Source organism: Cavia porcellus, unplaced genomic scaffold (assembly GCF_034190915.1).
Source record: "Cavia porcellus strain 051 isolate PalLab524CR breed Dunkin Hartley unplaced genomic scaffold, mCavPor4.1 scaffold_31, whole genome shotgun sequence".
NCBI classification, from domain to species: Eukaryota; Metazoa; Chordata; class Mammalia; order Rodentia; family Caviidae; genus Cavia; species Cavia porcellus.
Window position 1 is genome coordinate 46,256,920 of NW_026947514.1, and position 18,992 is coordinate 46,275,911.

The window sequence follows — 18,992 nt, forward strand, 5'->3', positions numbered from 1 at the left end:
AAGCAAACTGGTCTGGAACATGGATGACATGTTTTTGTGTTAGATTGTCCCTTAAATACTCTCTCAATCGCTGTTTCATTTTTTGCTTTGCTTTTTCCTATCTTTTAAGTAAATGATCAATATAGGGTTTTTTTCTTAGAAATGTGAAAGAGGACAATATAATGTTCTTATTGAACTTCATTTGCTGATCATGTTGCCCTTCAATGCCTCTGCCCTTAATTGTACCACTCTCAGCAACACCTCTGACACACTTTCCCCCTATATCCCTTCTAATCATGTGCTGAGTGTGGTACAGTAACAATTCACGACCACAGCAAAATGTGGCAGCCATAGATCAGAAGACAGAAACATCCTCAAGTCTGAATCTACAATGAAATGTCTCTGCTTGGAAGTGGTTTATATCCCTGTAGTCATACAGGACTGGCCAAAGCATTTCTAGATGGCTTCAAGGAAATGCCCTTTTTTCTTGTACTGGAGAGAAGTGGGAAACTGGATTTTGCTAAGTTTGAAATGAACACAGAAACAAGATCCCCAGTGAAAGAGGAAACAGACAGGGAGGCAGAAAACCATGTCCTGTATGATGGACTTGTCTTTATTTCAGCATCCCACAGAAGGGTTGGTAAAGATGCAAAGTATATGTTTGTGTAATAACGAAAGGCATAGCCTTATTCTGCTTTATTCAGACATAAAATAGATCCTGTACAAGGGCAATACAAACATCCTATTCCCTTTTATAGAATTCGCATTTCAAGCTAAATTATTCATATTTTTGACCCTTTCCTAGGTCCTCTTTCCTATCCACCAAAGGATTTCAGTCACAGAAAACCCTTGGTGGAGAGAAGCAGCAGGAGGCAGTTCTTGCTCAAGCCCATAGACCAGCACTGTGCTCTCCACCTCTCCCAGACAGTCATCACCCTACAGAATCCCCTTCACCGAACCTCCATTTCATCTCTCAAAGTGGGAGCAACAAGACACACGAAAGGACCAGTGATCTTTCCCTTTCCAAAGTCATGCATCGATCTTCATGTTGCACGATATTCTCAGGCCAGCGAGGCTTGGCGCATAGAAATCAGGAATGCTGAATTTCTGGGTTCACTGTAACTGGATGGAAAATGAAGGCTGTTAGGTTTAATGATAGAATCAAACTGGTTTTAGTAATAATTTGACACAATAGAATATTAATCTCATCATCTACTCTGTTTTTAGAATGTATTAATTTGATGCGTTCATCTGTTTTCAAATTTGAGGCTGGTGAGAAATCAAGATGACCCTAATTTTTGCACATAATTACTGTTTAGTTTCTGTACCTTCTTTTCTACCTTTCAAATCAGGAGTCAGAGATGCAAAGTGAAAATAGAATTCAGATGGACAGAAAGGCAGACACAGCTGTTCTACTGAGAGACCATGCACCTCAGTCTTATGCAATAATCTCAGAAGTCACTAATATATGGTTTCGGTCCCAAATCCATTCCTTTGGCATGTGACATGCCCTGAGAGGCCTAAATTTTTTATACATCTCAATTTTTTTCTCGTACAGAAATATTGTGGAAAAATACGTATTTTTATCAAAGACAACAACAAAGATAGTTTTCAGTGGGTAACAGGTATATGGCCATCATTGTCTTTTGTGATATTAAAGGTACAGCCTACAGTGAGTACTGATCATGATGCCTGATAGTGTTCTGGAGGGCTACTGCACCTCAGAGGGAGAATACATAATGAAAATATACTCCTCACCGTACAAACCTGTGCGGAATAACTTAAAGAGTATTTCATCAAAGAAATAAATGTTTAACGAGGTAAATGTATGCAGCCTACTTTAAATATTGCTCATATACTGACACCTTCCATGATACCCTGTTAATATGTGAAATATTTATGTTTCTTGCATTAGTTACATTATAAATGAGAGGAACAAGGAAGATAGAAAACAAATCTAAGACAGCCTTTTCTTTATTAAGATTAATATCTGTTGAGAAAAATGTAGATAAACCCCACATTTGATGAACTTACTATAAGACAGCCCACATTTAGAATTAAAACATATATTACAGGACTTCCAGAAGAACATGGCAGATAGATAGTAGCAGCTTCGGAGGCTCTATGAGAAACCGCACTTGAAATCCAGGAATGGCGCCAGGCAGGAAGTCCTAGGCATGGGGGGATATTCTTTGCTGACCTAGGAATGAACTAAATTAAGAGAAACCAACTGGAAACGCAATCCCAGTGATACAGCAGGAACAGATAAGGTCTCAGCCCGGAAGCTGGACCCTGTGCCACTGGAAGCTGTGATTTGAATTTCCTGCAGCTGCTGCTACGTCCCGGTCGATACGGTGGGGAGAGAGGCATGAAGGCTGTGAGAGTGGGAAGCATTGAATGGAGTTGGGAGCGGGACTGGCCGGGTGCCCTGCATCGACCTATGGTGAGTGAGTGGATCGGGGACCCTTCCATAGAGAAGGAGGCTTCAATGGAGGACATACTCGGATTGGGCAGACTACCTGGAATGAGATGCTGCAGTGACTTCAGTCACATATCCCACTCTCAAGCGGGATTGGTGGGGAGTGCCTGGCCTGCGTGACGCCGCTGGCTAAGACTCAGTAGGCTAGCCCAACCCAGGTCCCAGCACCTGGAGGTGCACCCCAGCAGTGAAGCCTTTGGTAGGTTGACCTGGAGGGGTGGACCCGGCATAGACTGCCTGGTCTGTATCTCCCTGGTGCGCTGTGGTGGGCGGGAACACCTAGCCGGTGCAATTCAAACAGACTGTGCCAACAAGGAAGGAAGCTGGGCCTCCTATATATGCTTATATATAAGGAACAAAGAATATGGGAAGAGGGAGCAACAAGAAAGGGTCCTCGGCCCCCAATCCTAAGAAACATGCAATAGCAGACACAGCACCAATAAACATAAAGCACTATCTCCAGAGCCTCATAGACGTGTTCAGGAATGAAGTTATTAATGACCTGAAGCAAGACATAAGCAGAATAGTTAGAGAAATGCTAAGCACCGCCCAAGAAAAAACAGATAGTGGAATGGAAGAACAGAAAAAAAGGGGAGAATTGTTTGATGGAGAAAATAGAGAAAACATAGAATACGTGAAGCAGGTTCAAAGAGATTACCAGGAAACTAAAAACTCTATTGAAAACTGGCATAACAGCTTGAAAGAAACTAAGGATAGATTATCTGAATTGGAGGACAGATTTGTAATATGGGAGCATGAAATGAAAAACTTCTTAAAAATAACAACAACAACAAAAAAACAAACAGCAACAATACAAAAGCTAGAAGATGATAAGAGGATCTATAACTTAAGAATTAAGAACACAAAAGAAGTGGGGACACAAACAAATGGACTACAAAAGCTATTCACAGAAATAATCCAAGAGAATTTCTCTAATTTAGTAAATGGTAAAGATACCCAGATATATGAGGCATACAGGACTCCAGCCACCTACAACCCAAACAGAGCTACACCCAGGCATATAATAATCAAAATTCCAGAAATCCAATATAAGAACGGAATATTAAAAGCCATCAGAGACAAGAAATAGATCACTTACAAAGGAACACCCATCAGAATTACAGCAGACTTCTCGACACAAACCATCAAATAACGAAGAGCGTGGGGGGAAATAATTCAAGCTTTAAAAGATAACGCCCAGCCAAGATTGATATATCCTGCACAAGTGTCCCTAGAAATTGATGGAAAAACAAGGTGTTTCCAGGATAAAGAGGAACTAGGGGAATTTGCAACCACCAATTCAACTCTACAGAGAATTCTGCAGGATAGTCTAAAAAAGGAAAATACCAAGATTCCAGAAATGGTGGCAGAGAGGCCACGATGAATGGAGCAGAAAACAAAATGAAGAAGACAAACTGACAAGAAACAACAGATAAAGAGCTCAACAGAAATGAGGCAGAGAAGATCGGATGGTAGGAACAGCTATTTTGGAGAAAACAAGACATCATAATAGCTAGTGCTGATTTAGTATCATCTTGTTTTGAAGTCCCATCAAACTTGTATTCTTCTGTCTCCATTGGTCTTAAAAGGTTGTATCTTATTGGATTTTATTATATATGGCAGTATAAGCAAAAACTTTTATACACAAGGAGTTTATACAGAAACCATTGTTCATCCTCTGTTAATTGGTTCTAAATACCCTGTAATACCATTCTCTTGAATGGTTTTATAGTGTCTTGATGTTTGGTGCTACAGTATACGAAGTTATACTCAAAGATTTCAAGGAAAGAGACACTATGGTAACTATTTTTATGTCAGGATATCTTGTGGGGAAACACTATTTTGCTTAAATGGTTATGTTTTGACCTGCACTGTTCTGTTGTTATGCCCTCTTTTATCTCAATCCCCCTTTTTAAAAAAATTATTTACTTTAAAATTTTTTTTAATTAAGGGAAAAATAAATAAAAAATAGCAGGATACATTATAGTAACCTACTTTGATTTCCTATTAACTTGATTTGAAACCCTGTATTGCCTTCACCATCTTGTTTTGACTGATTTTCCTCTATTCTGCTTTGCTTGATAGCACCAGGTTTGAAAGTATAGGCATAACTGTGAAGACAATAAGAATCATTATGACGCCCATTCCAGTTGACTATTGTTTTCTTTTCAAATCCTGTAATGTCTCAATGCTTTGGTTTTATTCTTTACTGTTTAGTTCAATTTTATTATAACTGGCAATTCTTCTTAAAATAGCAAGAGGCAGTATGGCAACCATTGTTGATCACCTTATATTTTATTTTTACATTATCTATTATGTCCATTCTTTTGATTTGACTGACTCTGTTCTGATATGTTGCATTTGGTTTTACTCTCTTCAAAAAAAGTAATAAGAACTGTGGGAGTAATAAACCCCAAAATGTGTAACTGTCATTGTACAAAAGAAAAGAAAAGAAAGTGCTCTAAAGGTTATAACTGCATATATGTTTAAGTGTGTAAGATAGATAACCATATTACTGAGTGTTTTTTGGATCATTGAACAAAACTGTTTGCGCTCTCACTATTTGAAAGTCCACTTTATATGCTTCAAATTTGTAACTTGAACAACTATTTCTAAGATGAGAATATGTAATCTATTAACTAGTGATTTCTTACTGTTTACTTTTTAAATTTTGTATTACTTGTACCCCTTTTCTGTTCTTCTTTTTCTCCTTAAAAAAAAAAAAAAAAGGGAAGTGTAAGCCATGGAGAGGACAGTCATGTTTGTACCACTGGTGGCTCAAACTGGCTGGAACATGTAATCCTCTCACCATTCTGCAACACAGTGTTAGTACTCCAATTTAACTTGGAATATGGGGTCTGAAAAAGTCAGTAAGCTTCTTATTATCACTCAGCACAAGACTCCTGTAAAAACAGTTGCCTTCCCATTCATACCCTTTCTTGGCTAACTTTTCTTGATTCTTTTCCCCAAATATATCTCAAAAACTCTGTCGTTGGCCCTGTGCTCCTCTCTCCCTGCAATTTTTCCCATCTGTTATAGATGATATAGTGTGTCAACTTGAGAATTTTAGAAGTTTAAGTAAGAGGCTCAGAAGGAGTCCTTAATTTATAAACATCCTGAGCATGTACAAGAGGAGGGTAAGGAGGCAGTGTGAGTGCTACACCCACCCGGGGGTGGGGTAACCTGGTTACAATATAAGGGAGGGAAAGAGGCCTTGTTTTCCACTCCCTTTGTGCTCTCGCTTCTTTTGCTGCCTTCTGCAGCTTTAAGTCTTGCCCCCATGCCATGCCATCCTGCCTTGGAGTCAGTTGATTAAGGGCTAAAACCTCCACAAACCGGGAACTAAATAAACTTTCCTTCCTTAAAACAAAACAAAACAAAACAAACCCCATATATTATGGCTGGGGATTTAGCTCAGTGGCACAAGTGCCTGCTTGGCAAGCATGAGGTTGTGAGTTTGATCCCTGGTACAAAAAATAATAAAAATAAAGTAAGATAAAAACATATAAATGGTGCTCAATAAATTATGCCTAATCAGCATTATAAACAGCATAATATTTAAATTAGGCTACACATATTTACCTCAAACAACATTTATTTCTTTGATGAAACATTCTAAATTATTTTTGGTTTCTCATTTGTTGAAAATTTATTTTATAGTTTGAGAAATGAGAATTACAGAGTCATATTTCTTAATATTTTAGTCTGATTGTGTTCAATGTATGTATTTTGGAAGTTTTTAGGCAAAGGGATTAGGCAAAGGCACACAAATAAAGTAGGTCAGGCAGTAGATAATTAAGATTCCAGTTGGAGAGGGAGAACAAAATATAGGAATAGGTTGAGGGTCATTTATCATGTGAAATGGTCCTGTCCATTAAGTAAACTAGAGAGGAGAGGAGATGAAATTATACATAGCCTTTGGAGCCACCAGAGAAAGGCTCACAGCTGTGAGAATGGCTAGAGGAATAAGCAAAACTAGGAGAACGATGATAAATCACATGAATGAAATAGGGGCAGCAGAGTTTTGACAACTTCTATAGAATATAGAATAGAATAGTCAGGGCTGGAGACCTGGTTTTAGGAAACACTGACCTATAGATGGTTGTTAATCTATTACTTTAAGTTAAAATCAGTGGAATAAAATCTGCTGGGTAAATAAGTGCAGAAGACGAAATAGTGTGTCCAAGATGGCAGGGGACACTTTTAAATGAGAGGATCAAGGGAGACAGGGAACAAATCTAAGATAGTCTTTTCTTTATTAGTATTAAATCTGTGGAGGAAAATGTAATATATAAATCCCACATTTGACAAAGTCTATTATAGGATAGGCCATGCCAGAGGCTTCTCCTAAATTCCCCTCAGTCAACCTGAAGCATTGAATATACATTTCATTTAATATATATATATTTAAAAAATCAAACACATTATCTGAATTTCCAGGACAAGAAACCTGGATCTCAGGTCTAGTCTTCTTAGAATCCAAGACCATGCTTCTTTCTGTCTGGCCCTGATATTTTAGAAGAAAGTAAAGGAATATTTATGATTATAATGAAGTCTTCAAAATGGAAAACCCCCAAAACAGATGTAGCTTGTTTGTGTTTCATAAGGGAGGCATATAGTTAGAAACTTCTTAAAATTCATATATCTGGATTTTACAGAAAAAAAATAGGTAAATGGGAGAAAAGATGCTAATTTGGTTATTTTATACCAGTAAATGTGCTGTTAAATGCTTCCAGTTCTCTAGTAACCTCCATGCACTAGTAGTTGCACACTTGCCATGCTTGTGTTTGTTTTACTGTTCCCATTTGGTGGCTGGAGTTGGCTACAACTGAAGATGCTTGTGTATGAGACAGCAAGGATTTCCAGACTTCAGTCTCATTCTTTCATCTGAAGACTGAGAGATCCTCACAGCTCCCCATGACAGTGTCTCTTTAATTTCATGTCTGAATGACTGTCTCATTCAGAAGAGACTCTCTATTAACCGTCATACAAGATGGAAGCTACTAACCTCCAACTGATTTCAGGAATACACTCGTCCCAGGAGAAAACAAAACAAAACAAACCAGTACACTGCTTTACCTCTCTTCACAGTTCTCAGTAGGGCAAAGAGCTTGAAGATGGCCTGTTTGTTTCATGTAGTAATAAAAAGGCTCAAGGAAGTGTTAAAATAAAATATGCTATAAGAAAACAGTTAAAGACTAGTTCCTTGTAGAAAACAACTTGTCCAAAAATTAAACTCCCATTTTCATGGCATTAGGAAAAATACTACTATTCGGATTTTCACAGCTTTTATTTTTATTTTTTATTTATTGTCCATAGTTTTAAAGTTCCTATTTGGTGCCAAATGTTCTTTAATAGGGCAGCTGGAGCATGGTAAGTGAAAAGCTAATGAATAGATACATCAAAGAAATGATTATAGGTTTGTCTCTAAACAGCTCTAAAAATTGCAAGAAATGAAGTTGAACCTCACCTTTGGTCAAAAGCACTGCTATGTGACTTATAATTCTGCCTGTATTTCCCCAGCAACAAATACATCCAACTTTCTCTTTTTTAAAAAAGATCTCTAAGAATGGAATACACTTTATAAAACTGAGAGGAAAACATAGCAGTGAACATCAGATAGTTAATGTGTAATTTTATTATTCACAGGAAGAATCATGTCTTTTTCCTATACTTCAATTACTGTGAAGCAATAGATTCAGATTTTTAACCAAGATTGGTTTTTTATTTGATTCTATAAATACTATTTAGCCCTAGAGTCTTATCATTTTGGTCTCTAGGGAGAAGACATTTTCAGAAGAGCTAAAACAGTAACTTCTATTTCTTCTTATGTACTCAAGTAAGGAAAGTTTTGCAAAAAAAAAAAAATATATAAAATTTTCACATGTCCTAATATAAAAAAATGCACCAAGTGAGTAATTTTCTTACCACTTCATATTAATGTTGCATGCTATCATATCTCATTTTCATCATATAGAAACATGATGAACCCTTTAGTAAAATGATGATTATTATATTTGCATAGCATGTGAGGAAGCAAATGCTAAAAATGTTAAGCTCAAACCAAAACGTGAGACATCTTTAATGTAGTCCTCATATTTAATGTAAAGTACTTTAATATCTGCAAACTGTAGAGACAGTTTCTTTATTCATAAAAGTAAATAAAGTAATATCCACTGATGCTAGTAAAAATTTGGATTTTTACTATACATTACTCTGTATTTTTCCTCAAAATTGCATCAATCCATTATTAGGAAAATCTCACTTTTAAAATTATAGTCATTTATTTGGTTTACTGAACATTAACTCTTGCATACTGGGATTCATACTATAATTGTTGTCATTCCTTGAATCATATTTATAATACTACGTAGCTATACTGGGCCATTCAAGTGTTTTTGGAAGAAATTTACATTTTTAATTTTCTAGTCATTTTTATTTCACTTTTAAAATCAGTTATTTCAATTACTGGAGAGAGTATTAAACTGAAAGATGCAAGACAAAAATTTCAGGTAGTGAACATTTTTTAGACATGAGATGTGCAAAATTATTAAGGTAAGTCAGAATTACAATGAATCAGGTGATATTTCTCCTTCCTAGGTAACAATGAAATTCTATCACAAAGGGATCCTGAAAGATTGTATGTTACTTACTTACTTACTTCATTTATTTACTTACTAGGCACCAACCTCACGACCTTGAGCTTGCCAGCCAGGTACTCTGCCACTGAACTGCATCCCAGCCCCTACTTTATTTATTCAAAGGAATGAATATGACAAAATATTTCACATGGATTGTCATTTTATATTCTCAGGAAGTTTCTTGATTATTATTAACCAACAGTTAAGAAAAATATGAAATATCACAACAAATCTTTGATCTTAGCAAAAATGTGACACACTGGAGAGCAAGAAACATGGCTCTTTAACCTACCTGGTAACAAGTGGCACCAATGAGGAGTCTCAGAAATTCCCAGGATGGAGTGGAAGTTAAATCACCTCACTGTGATACCATAATGAGTAGGTTTCAGTTACCTACTCATTTATCTACTTCCATTACCTTCAATGAGTAGGCGAGTAATACTTTTGGGTTTAAGAAAACTAGTGGCTGTTGGACAACAAAGTGGTTTAAGGAATACTATAAAATGAGAAAAAATTTATCTGTTAGTTCAACAGGGAGGCGTGAAATGTGTGCAGATTATATAGAAATTTTCTGAATTATAATTGATGAATCAAAAAAAATAAGATTCTAAATACACATATTTCTTTAAATTTCCAGGATTTCCAGTCTTTCTCAATGATTTTAAGGGAGCTAAATCCCTATTTAACAGAAGTTAAGAAACACTTGAGAAATTAGGACAAGGTAGAAAGATGAAACTTGCATTTACTAAATTTTTTTTAAAAAATCAAGTTATTTTTTTCTACTTAGCCCTGATCTAGGCAGAAAGTAATACTAATGGACAGTACATACAACAAACTCAATAATGACCAAAGCAAGCCAATGATTTCTCCATTTTATAAGTTTGTTTCTTCTACTGATCTAAAGTAACTACAAAATATTATTTGGCTGATGTGTAGTCACTCATCATAGTCTACTCTTGTTCCAAAAGCTATGATTTTCCAATGCCTTCACAGGTTTCAGAATCATTGAGATGATTCAGCTTCCTGTCATTATCTTCTAGAGCAGCAGATGGTCTTCCTTAACAATTTCCATTCTCACATTCATTCTTCACCCTGTAACCAGAATGACACTTATCCTCTTCCTAATAGAGTTTATCATGGCACTATTCAATGAACTCTTCAATGGCTCTTCCCATTGCACAGTCTACAGCAGACAAGTTTCACACATCTTGACACTTTACGTCTACTGCAAGCGTTATACGAGAAATGTAGAAACATATGTACTCTATAAAAAGGATAAATAATTTTTCAGTCTGAATGTTAAAATATTGACTTCTTGCATTTTAATTTGTAAAAGGAACAAAGCCTCATTTAAATGCCATTGTCTTCTATTAATCTTTACCTCATACTCCACCTCAAATCAGAGGTAGGAATTCCCTCCACTTTTCCAACCTTATCAATACCTGCATGACAGTAGTTTTAAAACAGTTGCAAAATTTATTGAAGGGATTACCTCACTGTTTATCCTTTTACCTTGAATTCTGCTATTACCTGGACACAGTTACATTAACCTAGGAAAAGAGCTGGTAACTGAATCTCATCAAAAATAAAGTTTTACTGTAATAAAAGAAATAAACCCAGAAAGATGGCACACACTTGTAATCCCAATAAGAGCACTTAGGAGGCTGAGGTAGGTGGGTTACAAAGTCAAGACCAGTGTGATTAAGTTAGCTAAACCCATTTCAAAAATAAGACTAAAAAGGGTTTGGGATATAGCTCAGTGGTACGGTAGCCCTGGGTTTTACCACTAATACTAAAATAAAAGCAAGGAAAATAATACTTAGACAAAAATACAAAACTTAGAACCTTTGTATCTGACATTGATAATTCCCACAATGTAATTCAAAATTATCTGTCATACACACAAGAAGAAAATCAACAGAATTTTCACCCTGAAATAAATAAATCACTTGTAACAGTGTTTTAAAAGATATTCTGTGACTGTGCTCGAAGGAAAAAAATATGTACTCATATTCTTTTACATGTTTTACAAAATATAGAAAATATGCTTATAGTATGTAACATTCTCATTGGAGAGGAGAATGAATACAAGTCATAGAACTAAAAATACAATTTCTGGAATTAAAAAAATACTTCCTGGACTTAACAATTGAATGAATGTGCATAACAAAATATAGAAAAGGTGAAGCTTAAGGTGTATCAGTACATATTACCTAGGGTGTTGAATAGAGTTTCATACTGAAAGAAAATAAAATAGAATGAAGCAAGCACAATTCATTATTTATGTTACCCAGTAGTCCACAAATATGTGATTTTAGCAATGAAAGGAAAGAGTTTAAGTATAGGTCACGACAAGAAAAATGAATAATGACAGACCTTGTCATCTTTGCATGAACACTTGTGCCTTTTTATTTTGTTAACTAGGATAGAAAAAAATGCGCTTCTCTTATGTGTAAGCAAAGACTTAATTAGTTTATTAGTCTCTCCAAAGATGCTCTTTTCCCTACTCTATAGCATGTGTTTCACCTTCAGTTACTGGCACATGAACTTACTGCAGAAAACCTATGTGCATGTGACTTTTTCTGAGTATCACAGATTTGCAAAGCATTATTATGTACAATGTAGACTTCATGTTCAAAGATGGTGGGGTAAATTAGACCCCCTGTCTTTTGGCCTTTATATAGTGTTCTATAATTGCATCATAAACCAGCTGATGTTAAGTTTCAGAACAAGAATTTGTAGGAATTGGGATACTAAGCAGATAAGACATTCGAAGTTTTGTTCTCTTTTGTTGTTCCCTGCCCCCCACCTCACCCCAGGAGACTGATCTAGGGCCTTTCCATTGGGCTACATCTCCAGAACTTTTGATTTTTATTTTGAAAGAGAGTCTCACTAAATTACCTAATTTCTCTGGGTGAGAAGGGAACTTGCAATCCTCCTCCTTCAAACCCCTGGAATGTTGTTGGGATCACGGGCAGGTGTCTCCAAACTCTGCTGTATGCTCTGAATGATACATTCTTACAGTGTTCAAAATTGCCTTTAAAGCACATGGCTGAAGAAATGTTTAAAAAGATTAGATTTAAAATCAAGTCAGTTTTTCAAAAAGGAAGCATAAGTACATTTTCAAAAAGATGACAGCAGTTCACATGTACCCTATTACAACGATACTCCCTAATCAGTATTGCATTTTGCATAATTACAAAAAAAACTTAGAAGTTTTTATAAATAACTGAAATACTGCATGATAAGAATGAAACGAATAGGGGGTTTGAGCAAATTATTTTAAAGCACAAATGGTCACTGAGTTTTACCTGAATGTGCATCTAATGCGTTAGTACTTGCCTGGATACTGGATAACTTTAAAGTTACCTTCCAGTACGTTCTTCATCTTTGAGGATCTACACTGTTTCTTCTCTACTATATTCAATGCTTGCCACACCCTACTATTGCATGCTTTATAGAAACATAATTTATAAGTTAAGTAGTGTTTAATTTATCATATTCTAATAAGACAATTTAGTTGTATCTCCTAAGTACTATTCCAAAGTAAAACATGTTTTGATACTCTTGCAGATTTTAGTTATTATTGTCTTATTCAAGGAAAGGAATGCTTTGTGATAAAAACCTGTCAGTCTTCATGCAACTGCCATTTTTAAATTCAGACACTAACTGAATTTTTCGTTCATTACTATGAAATTAATTGAGCTTGAAGCAAAATTTATTCCTGTAAAATTTTCCTTAACAATTTGGTTTAAAGTTCCAAAATTACTTCATTTATCATAATGCTTTATGTACAAATTACGACACTGGGGTGCATTTAATTAAAGGAAATGAAATATGCATATAAGTATTTGAGTAGTTTTTATAGCTATGTTGAAAGTGGAAAAAGCAGCACTATAATTAAATTTCTTTGGTTTGTAGAAAACGAAAAGGAATACTCTCTTTGACCATTAATTTCTCAATATACTTAATGTGCTAATAGATTTTGGCACATGCATTGTCACTTTTAAAATCAGAATTGACTAATAGTGTATAACAATTATAATAGTGTATAACAATGGTTTGTGAAAGGGCTATATGTTTCAAGGGCTGGGCTGTCCGCCTGCCCTCCGTGGTGTGGTGTATGGTAGTGGGGTTGCTTTCTGGGCCACCTCCTTGCCCTCCCCAGCTCACTCCTTGCTCTTTCCCTCCCTCCCTCCAGGTTCCTGGGACCCAGCTTTCCCAGCTCGGCTCTCCTGGCTCCCGGCTCTCCAGGCATGTCCTCCCAGCTGCCTGTCTGCCTGCATTCCAGAACTCCAAGATGATGAGTGAGGGGAAGAGGAGATGAAGGGGACCACAGTCATCCACTGCACCAAACCGCACCGCATAGCGAGGTGAGGGTCACCCAGCCAGGTCGCCCCCCATGGTGTGGTGTATGGTGATGGGGTCACATTCTGGGCCGCCTGCCCTCTCGCCAGCCTCTTGCCGCCTCTACCTCTGCCACAAAGGTCAGGGCCCTTCCTTCATGCTTTTCTTTCGTGCTTTTTAGGCTCACCTATCCACCCACCAGGCTCAAGGGCAGCCATCTGCTTTTCTCCCATAAAGATGAAAGGAAGTGAAGGAACCAAGAAAGGCACACTCCAAACGAACGAATGTACGAACGAAAGAACCAGTAAAAAAGAACCAGCACTGTCTCTGATTCATCAGTCCCTTCATCCCATTCATTCTTTGACCACTTCTACCTTTCTCCCTGCTCTCCGCTTGTGCTCGCACACACGTGCTCGCTCTCTCTCTGCCTGCTCTCTGCTGTTTTTGGCTTTGTTCGGACCACCATGGTGGTGGCTGGCTGCTGTTTAAACCCTGGCTTTCGCCTACTTTCATTCTTCTCCCTCCTCCTTTTCGCCTCATACTGATGCTGGACCCGCAGTTGGACAGCAACCCTGGGGGCCCCCAGCCCCAAATCCTAGTCACACCACCACCGGGGAAAAGAATGGAAGGGGGGCGTGGGGGAGAGGGTGGTCTCCAACTCCCAACGTCCTCCCGCCTAGCCTTGCCTAGCCTCCCGGGTGCTGGGATTACAAGGCTACAAGGCATGGGCTGGTGTCTTTTATGACTGAAATTAGGAAAAAACAACAAAAAATAAAAAATAGCTCTCCTGCCTCAGCCCAGCCTAGCCTCCCGAGTGCTGGGATTATTATACACATAAGCTGGTGACTTTTATGACTGAGACTAGGAAAATTTAAAAAATAAAACGAAACAATCCTGCTGCCTCAGGTGTCTTTTATTTTTACTATTATTATGTTTTATTTATTTATTTTTTGGTTTGCTTGTCTGTCTGTCTGTCTGTCTGCCTGTCTGTTTTCTGAGAGGTTTCACCCATCTATCCATCTTCACCATTCTTGTTTCTGGTATGTGAGATGATTCAGGCTTCAGGATGCAGCCAGCTAGACAGGCAGGCAGGGTCCAGCCTCTGGTTGCTTTTGGCTGCTGGCTGTTCACTTTGGGCCACCTTTGACCGTTTCTGGCCACCCACCTCGAGCCACTTGGGGCTTTCCTTCCTCCCTCGCTCCCTCTTTCCTCCTGGCTACCTCTCGCTCCTCACTCACTCACAGCCTCTTTCCTGCTGCCCGCCCAGTCTTTTCTGGCTATCTGCCTTCTTGCCACCATACTTACTGTCTGCTCACCTACCCCTTCTTTTTTTTTTTCTCTCATCTGTCATTTTCATGACTTGGCTTGGCTTTATTAAAATTTATTTTTATTTTCCGATCTCAATATCTCATGTATGTAACCCAATCTGTCTAAAACATTACTGCCTTGAAATAAAATTGATTAATCATTAAATAACTGGACAAATGAGGAAATAAATTAATTAAATGATGAGATGCCCCACCTCTCATTCTCGTCCATCCTTCCTTTTCAAATCCAGTCTCTCCAGAGGAGAACTCTGACTCAAAACCTCAGAAGTCAGGAACGGAGGTCCAGAGACATAGAAATAGACACAGCTTTGGCACTCTGATGCATCCAATCCCTGGTAAAACAAAATCAACAACGTTCACCTAAGTACACACATGCCTTATTTAGTGTGACCCAGCGAGTGAGCGAACGAGCGAGCACATCTCAGGCAGCAAGACCTCAGAGGCAGGCCTGACACAGAGACCACCCATCTAGACAAATAGCTTAAGTGTCCACAACATTAATTAACTGGCTAGCTAGCTGGCTGGCTGGATGACTGGAAAGGTGCACCCCTCCCTCACCCATCCATGGTCTACAATCTCTTCACATGCCACCCATCCGGGTGGGTGAGAAGCCCCTCCCTGAGGCTGGCTGAGGACAGCAGCCATCCAACAACCGATGGATGGCTCATTCTCTCTACTGCCCACCCAGCAGCTGCTGCATTACTGTGGGAAACAAACAAACAAACAAACAAACAAACACAAGCCTGACAGGCACACTCCCTCAGGCAGGCAGGCAGGGCTACCTACTGCAGGGGCAGGGCTATTATATAAGGTACAGACCAAGGACACCTGGCTGGGCTGCGCTGGGCTGGGCTGGCCATGGCTTTGGACCAAGAGAGGGAGAGAAACGGGTCATCCAGCTAGATAAAGAGCCCACCCGCCAGCATGCATCTCTCTCAACCCCTTAGTGCAATGCAAAGGGTTGTCTGTCTACCCGCTGCTAAGTGGCTAGTCCGGATTTGCCAGGACATTCATCCCGTTATACACAGAAGACGCCGCAGGCCACTCGCCGCCTGACGGTACACTATAAAGCCGAGTCCACATGTGGGTGGATGAGCGCACTGCCAGAGGAACAAGACAAGGGAGCCAATCAATAAAGGACGGAATGAGACCCCTCCCAAACACCCTCCCAAACAAATCATGACACCAAAAAATAACTTGGTTATTAGGTACATAAAGGGGGCCCACAAAGAACCAATCTCTCTGTCTGTCCTCTCTATGTATCTCTTTCTCCCATACATACACACACAAACACAAGCTACCCACCCACACCACGTCCCACCTAGAGTCTCACGCTCGCCCTAGCTAAGCAGGGAGATACTTCAAACTTGAGAGCAGAGGGTTCGGCCATGAAGCCTGACTCTCCTGGAGGAGCGATCGAGCCATAAAAACCACAAAAATCACTCACGGCATCCCATCGGGCTAACGGTGGCCTGCCTCCTGGCAGCCAAACCACTCTCCCAGCCAAGGAAGGGAAGGGGGCTTCAGGCGCTGACCGACTCCGCGGGCTACCTCCTCCCATCACGCCCACCACGCGCATCGCCACCGCCAGGCTGCCTGACCCCACCCACACGCGCACCGGGGAGCCGTGGCTGCCCCGCACCGGGGCTCTCCTTCCCGCGGCCCGCGGAGCACCCCTGCGCCGGCCCTCCACAGAGCTGGAGCGCTAGCCAGATTCGCGGGCGTCCGTGTGCAGGGACCGAGGCCGACCACACCACCTGGGCTCCGTCCAGCTCTCGCTGTGGGCCCGCCCGCCCCCATCACACTCACAAGTTCCAGATACTGGAAAGGTAGAGGCCGGTTCCACGGCACATACTAAAGCAAGCTTTCTTTTTTTTTGTCTCTCTCCTTACGACCCAAGAATTGCAACGAGCGCGTGCGCACCCGGAAGAAGGAAGTCAAGGAACGCTGCGCCCGCCCCCGCTAAGGCGGGACAGACAGACAGCAGTGCATCCCGACCGCAGCAAAGACGGATTTTAGTGGTAGGCCCGCGACAAATACGTCCTGCCCACCCAAGAGAGAGTCGAGGGGCATGCGTTCGCTGGGGCGTCAGGGACCTAGAATCGGGGGCTGGGGCGAAGGAAGAGGCGGCTAGAGAACGAATGAACCAAGGAACGAAGGAACAAACTAACAAATCAATAAATACGTGAATGAGAGAGGAAACAAAGAGGCCAGCTTCCCACCTTGCATAACCTTTGGACTGCTGAGGTCTCTCAGTGACCATATCTTATCTCTCTTACAACACTCACTCTATGTGTGCACAGCCTGGTTAGACATTCAGCTCACTTGGGCCGAAGGGGTGGTCATAGGTCTGATTCCCTGCATTATCTTTTTGCTTCTCAGATCTTTCAGGGGCCAGTTTCTTCTGTTTTCGTCTTTTCTTTTTGTCCGTCCGTCTGTCTGTCTGTCTCTCTCTTTCTCTCTTCGCTCTTCTCTTCCGTCTCCTCTCTCCTCCCACATCTCTAGCTCACGCAGTCACTCTGTGGCCACACACCAGGGCGAGCCTGTCGCTGACTGAGCACTGGCAAACTGGCTTAGCTGTCTGTAGGTGTGGCCCTTCTGGCCGGCGAGCGAGAGCTCTGCAATTCCATACCCACCCCACACTCTACGTCCCATCCCTTCTTGTTCTTTTTTGACTCTCTCTCTCATTTTCTTCAATGAGCCTCCGTGTCTCTCTGTCTCTGTATCTTTTTCTGCGTCTTGCTGTATCTCTGTGCCTCTCCGTCTCCCAACATATCTGTCTTCCTCTGTCTCCTTGGTGCCCTTGCTCAGGTGCCTAAGCCCCCCACAGTCGGGTCCCTCACTTTACTGGCCAGCACCGGCTCCCTCCCTGCCTCCCTCTATCTCCAGAAACTGAAAGGACGCCGTTCGGTCTCAGTGCCGTGGCTAAGCACCCACCCCACGCTCAGGTCACTCACTCACTCTAGGCAGGCATCGGGCTCTCTCCCTCTCTCTCTCTCTTCTCGACCCGCAGAAACCTGGCACCGCTCGCTCTGCTTGGCCCTTCACCGACCGGCCTTGGGGCTCGGCGGCCTGCCTGTGCACTCCATAGAGGAATCTCGAGGCTAGCGAGCAAGCCAGCAAGCCTGTGCATTCTAGGTATGTATGTATGTATGTATGTGTGTATCTATCTATCTATCTATCTATCTATCTATCTATCTATCTATCTATCTATCTATCTATCTATGCTCACGACTCCCTTGGACCATGAGAGTGCCCAACCGATCGCCATTAGAGTCTCTGGTCCAAAGGTGCCACAGGCTTTGGAGGCTGGCATTTCCTGCCTCAGAGCTCTGAGGCCGCCGCCTATTGCATCCTGTGGCCACGAGAGGGCGCCACTGCAAAACCACCCGAGGTGGAATTTCTCTGCAATTCACAATCAGAGAAGTAGATCCCAGACACACAGCATGCGACACATTTCTTTTGGGAAGGACCTGTCGCGTAGTGGGGAGGGGCATAGAAGGGAGGAGGGCGCCCAGAAACAGGGCTCAGAAGCAGAAGGGGGATCAGCACCAGGAGAGGGGCAGCACCAGGGTGTGGAAACAACAGGGAGGTTCAGCACGAGGGAGGGGGAGGAAGGGGGTTAGCACCAAGAAGGTGCGAAGCAGGAGGGGGGGTCAGCACGAGGGGGGGGGATCAGCACCAAGGGGCCAGCACGGGGGGGGGAGCAGCACCAGGCGGGGGCCTGGGGGGAGTCAGCACCAGGAAGGTGAGAGGCAGGAGGTTGGTCAGCACCTGGGGCGGGAGGGGGGGTCAGCACCAGGAGGCAGGGCAGCACCAGGGGGGTTGCAGCACCAGGTGGAGGTCAGCACCAGCGGGGGTTCAGCAGCAGGGAGGGGGCAGCACAAGGAAAGTAAAAGGCAGGAGGGGTGTCAGAACCAGGGGAGCCGCAAGGGGGGGTACGCACGGGGTGGGGGAGCAACAGGAAGAGGGGAGGCAGGAAGGGGGTCAGTACAAGGGGGGGGCAGCTCCAGGGTGGTGGGCAGCACCGGGGGGGGGGTCATCACCAGGAAGTTGAGAAGCAGGAGGGGGGTCAGCATGGGAGGGGGAGATCACCACCAGGGGTGGTCAGTGCCAGGAAGTTGAAAAGTAGGCATGGTGTCAACAAGGGTGTGTGTGTGTGTGTGTGTGTGTGTCAGCAACACGGGTTCAACACCCGGGGGTCACCAGCAGGGGGGG

General features: G+C 41.6%; 2 long non-coding RNA genes across 3 annotated transcripts in view; one reads left to right on the forward strand and one right to left on the reverse strand.

Annotated features, from left to right (window-relative positions):
- Positions 1–571: 571 nt before the first annotated feature.
- On the reverse strand, positions 572–16,736 carry LOC101788723 (uncharacterized). 2 transcript variants are annotated; one of them, XR_010044928.1, is made up of 5 exons: positions 16,584–16,736; positions 14,969–15,106; positions 12,001–12,151; positions 9,392–10,191; positions 572–1,101 (listed from the first exon to the last, which is right to left on the reverse strand). It is a non-coding gene; the product is annotated as an uncharacterized LOC101788723 (long non-coding RNA). The 2 variants fall into 2 exon arrangements; XR_010044927.1 differs by lacking the exons at positions 9,392–10,191; positions 12,001–12,151 and having other exon boundaries at positions 16,584–16,729.
- A 131-nt stretch (positions 16,737–16,867) lies between these two features.
- The window catches only part of LOC134474223 (uncharacterized), a 219,978-nt gene continuing 217,853 nt past the window's right edge, over positions 16,868–18,992 (forward strand). Inside the window, exon 1 of the long non-coding RNA XR_010044929.1 lies at positions 16,868–17,912. This is a non-coding gene — a long non-coding RNA (uncharacterized LOC134474223). The remainder of the gene's footprint in view (positions 17,913–18,992) is intronic.